Below are 6,927 nucleotides of genomic sequence, written 5' to 3' on the forward strand. Positions count from 1 at the left end.
TCCATGAGATATTCCTTAGAAGGGTTATTAAAAAACATAAAAGATCAAGAAAAAAAATCAGTTTCCTTATCCCACGTATAGTTCCAACTGGACCTTTACTCAAGGCGAACTACCAAGTATATTGATACTTTATTTGGAAAAATATCCTATTGTTCTGAATATATGGACTTTCTCACACATATTCAGAGCGAACAGCTTTCACGCCACACAACTTTGGGGAACATTGCTCTTCCTAGATAGGTCTTTCTGTCCTCAACTGTAAAACCAGGGTTGGACTCAGTAGCTAATGTCCCTCCCAACACCAACATTACACATTTATTGGCTCCTTCCGCTTACAAACAATCCTCTGCTCCCCAGAATAGCTTCCTGAGTGGGGAGATTTGAATGGAGGTTGGTGCATATTAAGGATTGCTAGCAGTTGCCTAAAGGGTTATATGCACCAAATTTAAAGATCTATTTTCACATATCACTTTGTCCTTTTCTTTCATTTTCAAAACTCTCCTTTAAGCATGTTACTCCCTTGCTGAGAACCCTCCTAGCTCTTTGATATTAAATCAGGGGCTGGCACGCAAGTGTTTGCTGGACCAGGCAGAGGAGGAAGATGAGCAAAGAGACTGCAGGACCACAGGAAAAAACTGAGAAAGAAGCAAAGGCAGCCACTTGGTTCCAGCACTTTCCAGGAAGGGCAAAAAGCCTCACATCCTCATAGTCAAAACAGAATTCAGACTTGAGGGTATAATCATTAGGATTTTTTTTTCCCCCTCCTTTTTATGGCCACACCTGCAGCATATGAAAGGTCCCAGGGTAGGGGTTGAGCCAGAGCTGCAGCTGCCAAGCTCCATCTCAGCCATAGCAACATTGGATCTGAACCACATCTACACAGGATCCTTCACCCACTGAGCGAGGCCAGGGATCAAATTTACATCCTCACGGACACTAAGTTGGTTCTCAACCTGCTGAACCACAATGGGAACTCCTAATCTTTAGAATTTTAACAGTTGGCAAGTATGTCAAATTAAAAAAAAAAAAAAAAAAAAAACAAAAACGCCTGATAGCCACATAAAGATTGTAACTGGCAAGTAGGCTGCTTACTTACAATTTCTTACATAAAGAGTAAAATTCTGATCATTAAGACTCTATCAGGTAGCCCTGATTTCTTTGGGGTCCCAAACATTCTCTCTTACTCCCTTGCAATCAGCAAGTAAGTCCTACCCTTATGCCTTATAAATGAGCGCACAGAGCACGGACTTTGAAGAAAGGCCACAATATAAGTTTTGATTCTGTCATTTGCTACCTCGTGCAAAATACTTAAACTCTTCTGAATCTCAGTTTCCCCATTACAATCAAAGTCAGTAAGTCTTATCTTCTGGGTTAAATCGTCCCCTTCCCACACACCTTTTCCCTGTTCTTTGCAGGTGGGAAGCATCTTTGGACCCATCTTGATGGCCTGAGACTATTCTCCACCTGCCCTTCTAGTTCCCTAGAAATGTTAAGGCGTGACGTGTATTTCACTCCTTTACGCAGCCCTTTCAGACCAGCTAGGTCTGAATTGACGTATCTGCCTTATTCTCCTTGCATGCTTGTTTTGGCCATCAAAAAAAAAAAAAAAAAAAATTATGTGTTGATGATGTGTCTCATTCTGGATTTAAAAGGGTATGTTGCCAATAATCCACTCCCTAGTTTTCAACTCACAACCTAGGACTGAAATGATTTGAAAACATGCCCAGATGTTGTGTAGGTTTCAAGTTTTTCATTAGTCCTAAGCAACAGCCCATTAAAACGAAATCAAAAACAAAAACCACACACTCCCCCTGCAGTGATACAAAACTTCCACTAAGGATAATTCAGAGATTTGGAAGAGAGATCAGCTTTTTAATAGTTGCTTTTTCAATACCAACTGGGACCAATTTCAATAGCCATAATTAGGAACCTCTTCTATCTTGCTGGTTAAATAACAATAGAATCAATAATAACGAGAATAAATTGTCATAGCTGCTTCCTCCTGCACTCCTAGTTCTGAGCTGCTAATAAGATTCTGCTCTAATTTTCCTCTGGGCTATGTCCAGACTTGATGGTGAAATGCTTGGGCTACACCGAGGTACGTGGAAGCCCCAGGAGTGTTTTTTGTCAAAGCCTTGCTTTAGTGATCAACCCTGCTCTTTAAGGAGATAAGTAGTGCTCTCCTGCGGCAATCCATTTCAATATCTGTCCAGCACAGGTTTCTCCGGAGATTTATTTGCACTAAGTTCCCATGATGTCACTTAGAGGTGGTGATCTGGAAACTGAATTAGAGAGACTGTTTGCAGGAATCATCCTGATGACTGATTGGCCAAGGAGGGTGGTAATGGTGAAAAAAACAAACAAACAAAAAAAAAACACACACCAATGGCCGTTTCTCCATTGGTGAAAGGATAAGTAACCACATCAATTGTCAGTGGCCCATCACCTTCTGAAGCTCATACAACGAGCCATCAAATTGGCAAAAGCACACAGCGTACCCAGATTCCACAAGGAACAAATGCTGTTATGAGCATTGTTGAGTAAACCTTGTGTGTTTCGAGGGAACCATCTGTAAAGATTTGCAAACTTGGTTGTGTGGCCCGAAAGCAGTTTGAAGAACAAGGTGTGTGTTGTCCACCTGGACAGGAACTCAAGATGAGCAGAGAACAAGGTGGAGGGCCGCCAACGAGGACACTTCGCCCACTCATAGCCTCCACCACCACCCCCAAGTCCCACACCAAGACAAAGGCTTTCAGTCCCAATCTTCCTCTTAACAAGCAGACGTGCGTGATTTGTTTGGGGGACTCTTTTTTTTTTTTAACTTTTAAACCTAATAGTTACTTTTCCTGGACAAAAATGTTTGGAGTCGAGATCACAACGCAATGTCCCCAAAGCTTTGTAGGTCTCTCGAACAGTGGTTAGAAACAGAGAAGTCATCAATGAAAAAATGAGTCTTCTACTTTTAATTTTTAACTGAAGTTCCATACGCGTTTCTTCGTCTCCTCTTACGACCACACCTGCAGCATATCAAAGTTCCCAGGCTAAGGGTTGAATCGGAGCTGCAGCTGCCGACCTACACCCCAGCCACAGCAACACCAGCTCCAAGCCACATCTGCTAACTATGTTGTGGCTTGGGGCAACACCAGATCCTTAACACAGAGTCAGACCAGCCATCAAACTCCCCATCTCAGAAGACAACATCGGGTCCTTAACCTGGTGTGGCTCAGTGGGAGCTCCCCACACCTCTTTGGACGGGTTGTAGGAGAAAGGGAGAGGTCTTTCCCTTCACCTGTGGATGCGGGTCCATCTATTTAACTTCCTGGGCCTTCAATCCATTTAGCATCTCATCTCACCCCTTCCCACTCCTGCTGGGCCTGAAGCATTCTAGGCGAAACCTTAGAGCCTCTCTTTGAACCGGGGGTGGTTGAAGGCTCGCCTCATTGTGTGGCAGCCCTAAGAGAACAAGCCTTCTTCCACGCCCAGAAACAGAAAGCAAAGGCAAACTGGAGACTACTAAAATTTTGTATTACGGAAATTAGAGGGAGTCCAGACTTGTGAAATGTCATCAAGATGAGAACTACATAATTTCTCTCACAAGCCAAAAATAGAGTGTTCAGGAAGCCCTGCCCTGTGAGCAAATCTCAGTAAAAGTCAAAGGTGGTTAGTGACGCGACAGACACACTCAGGCCTTCACTCATTCAGACATTGGAATGTGGTCCATGGGTTGCCAGGGATCTGCCTCCGAAAAGGAGGGAGGGGGAGGAGGGAGGGGGAGGAGGGAGGGGGAGGAGGGAGGGGAGGAGGGAGGGGGAGGAGGGAGGGGGAGGAGGGAGGGGGAGGAGGGAGGGGGAGGAGGGACAGAGAGAACAACGTGCCCTCCTGCCATCCTTTAGGACTTGTGAACTATTTACCCTTAAAATACAAGCCCAAGTTCCCCTTCTGGAGCTTTCCTCCTCCCCCTCCCCAATCCCCTCTCTCCCCCACATTCACTCCCAGCCACACTGGCTCTTTGCTGTTCTCGGAACATGCCAACATGTTTCCTTTGCCTGGAACAACCTTCTTCCAAATACCCACGTGGCTCCCTCCCTCCCTTCCTGTCTGGTTCACCCACACCTACACTGCTTTTCCCTCCCCCTTCTTTGTTTGGCTTCACTTACCATCCAATCATCAATACACTCAATCGCTACCTTGTTCATGTGCCTCTTGTGATGGAGATGGAAGCCTGCAGAGGGCAGACACCTGTGCTCCATCCCCAGGGAATAAGATGACGCTTGAGAAACACTGGGTGCTCCAACACGTTGGTTCCAGCAACGCGTGTGTCCAAGGGCGGAGGAGGGGCACCCACATCTGGGGACCATGTGCTTCCAACTCCCTTGCAGAAGTGTTTTCCAGGATAGTGAATATTTTGCTCTCAGAAAAAGCTGATATAAACACGGCTTTATACAAATGCTTTTTCCTACCCTTTCCAAGATTGAAAACACGTGCAAGAGCGACCTTAGATAACAAAACGGCCCAAGGATCAACACCAATTCTGTCAAGGATCCAGGGCCGAAAGACTTCCTTAGATTTAAAAAATGCAAACAAATGTCCTAACTATTCAGACCACACAGTACCTTTCTCTTAGTTGCCAGGAACATCACGATGCAATCCCACTGTCGTTACTAATACAAGGAAAGTGTGTGCGCACACGAGTAAGAAGCTATTCCAATGAAAGTTAGCTCTGTTTTTTATAAGCTGTTACACTTTATATTGATAAGAAAATGTGTATGTACCTGCTAGTCCCTACCACATTGCATGGAGTTACAAGTAATGTTATTTTGCTGTTTCCTAGGAGAACTTCTGGTTCTTAAAGTGGTTTCCAAGTCCTTTGAGATGGAGGGAACTAACAAAATCAGGCCAAATATCATTGTATTGGAATAAACCACAAGGAGTCATTTCCCGGCGGGTGGCAGAGAAGGAGGGAGTGAGAGAACGGGAAATTACAAGGATGACCCCAGTTGAAGAGTGGGGAAACACGGTGCGCCTGCCTCCAAACGAGCCTAAAGGTATCCTGGAATCTCCATTACTCCACTGAGAACAGCATCCACCTTGGCGTCTGTCCAAGCAAGTTTAATGGAAAAAGTATTAACGCCTGCAAGGTGGTCCCACAGCCAGGTCCCCAAGGACAGAGGTTCCAGGATAGCAGGGGAAAAGCTGGAGGGACAGGCCTATTCCAACACCGCAGCATCTGCTGCTCCGTGACAAGGCACTATATCATGTAACGCACTGCAGCTTGAGAATGGGAGACGGGGGAGGAGTGACGGAAACCCGTGTGTCCCACGGATGGACGCCAAATGAGCCAGCAGGGCTGTCCTCGAAAGACATAATCTACATACTAGAATAGACAGCGGTTTGTTTAGGTCTAAGCCATGGCAACACACTCCAGCTTCACAGCTCCCTGAGCAGCTGTGCCGAGGGGCCTTGGGCAGGGCTGCCGGTGGCTGTCCTAGGTGCCCTCCTCGGAGCTCTCCGTTGTGTCGTATCTTCCAACAGCGCCTACGTGTTAAACCTGCAGTTGGTTTGCACAGCGCAGCTAAGCAAACAGAGCAACTCCCAGACCTCCCTGAGCGACTGCAGGGGACCTTGGCTCTCCCCTCCCCCTCTCAAGACCAGGCGTTTTCAATACTTTGAAAAGAAGCGGTGGGGAGGGGGGAAGGAACCCAAACACACCCTGCTTGTTAGTTAGGTAGGAAAAGCATTGAAGACATGGATTGTGATTCAAAACCAAAGCATGTGTTTCTCAGAAGTCAAAGGCATGGCACAGCATGTGAATGGATATGTACCAATCAGAACAAATCCACCAGCCCCACAGGTGGCTCAATGGCCACTAGAAGAAATGCAGGCTGCCGTCTGGTTAAGCGACTTAAAAAAGAGTGTTCCTGAGAAGCTGAGGAATCCAGAGCTTCTTGGGGGTGTTGCAAATTAGAAGTGTCTTTTGATGAAACTAAGAAATCAACGTGCTCAATGCTCACCCCTGTTTGATGTGTTGGTGTCTGAAGAGACTCTGAAAAAGTCACGGAAACAATCCGAATGTAGAAGCCACTGAACTAGTTAATGGTCATCGAGGAGGGTGGGCTGGTCAGGATTGGATCCAGGCCATTTCCAGGATCAGAGAAACAATAAGTGATCAACTGGGCCGAACACCCAAATCCCTTCCTCCGGGTTCCGTGCAGTGCTGGTTTACAACTTAGGGCCGCATCGCAACCCCCCAACCTCCCCATGAAGTTTATCTTCAAGGTCTGGAAAATTAACCCTCCAGATATGAAATGATGGGGCAAAGCCCTACCACTTAAGGGTCAGTTGACCTTCTGTCTTACTTGCCAGGCTGCACATCCGTGGGGCATGCAGCGCTCCAGCTCAGCAACAGCCGGGTCTCTACAGGAGCTGTCATAACTGCTCTGTTCTCCGTGAGTGCTGTACAAATCCTGGAAAGAAAAAAAGAAGGGAACTTGCAGAATTCCCAGAGAAGGACTAATTTCCCTATGTAGCTCATTTTCAGAAATTGTAGCAGGAGTCTCATATTTGAGACAATAGAGAAAGAGAAAACATACCAATTTCTACCTAGAGTCTCCAAAGGCCTTTCATCCTCTTCTTTCAGGACATTTAAGCGAGAAACCTCTTGCCTTGGGAGACCAGCAGCAGCAGCAGAGAGGGCGCCGAAACGCAAATGTGTAGACCCCCATGCTGACGAATCAGAATCTCTGAAGGTGGGCCCAGGGAGCCTTTTAGCAAGAACCTCAGGTCATTTGCATATTAAAGTGAGAAGCACAGGTTGATCTATGCAGAACAGATGCTCCCTCCAAAGTGGTCTTCAGACCAGCAGTATCAGCTTCACCTGGGACCTTGGTGTAGCTTTGCACAGGCTCCATCCAGACCTACTAAATCAGA

The 6,927-nt window shown here is 46.4% G+C and overlaps 1 protein-coding gene across 4 annotated transcripts in view; it reads right to left on the bottom strand.

Annotated features, from left to right (window-relative positions):
• BMPR1B (bone morphogenetic protein receptor type 1B) overlaps positions 1-6,727 on the bottom strand; it is a 499,194-nt gene extending 492,467 nt beyond the window's left edge. For 3 of the 4 annotated variants that reach the window (XM_021100409.1, XM_021100418.1, XM_021100408.1), the window contains exons 1-2: positions 6,591-6,725; positions 6,357-6,464 (exon numbers count right to left, since the gene is read on the bottom strand). The gene's annotated coding sequence lies outside the window, so the exon portion shown is untranslated. Of the gene's footprint in view, positions 1-6,356; positions 6,465-6,590 lie in introns of all 4 variants that reach the window. The other variant, XM_021100423.1, reaches the window with a different exon arrangement.

Source organism: Sus scrofa, chromosome 8 (assembly GCF_000003025.6).
Source record: "Sus scrofa isolate TJ Tabasco breed Duroc chromosome 8, Sscrofa11.1, whole genome shotgun sequence".
In the NCBI taxonomy this organism is placed as follows: Eukaryota; Metazoa; Chordata; class Mammalia; order Artiodactyla; family Suidae; genus Sus; species Sus scrofa.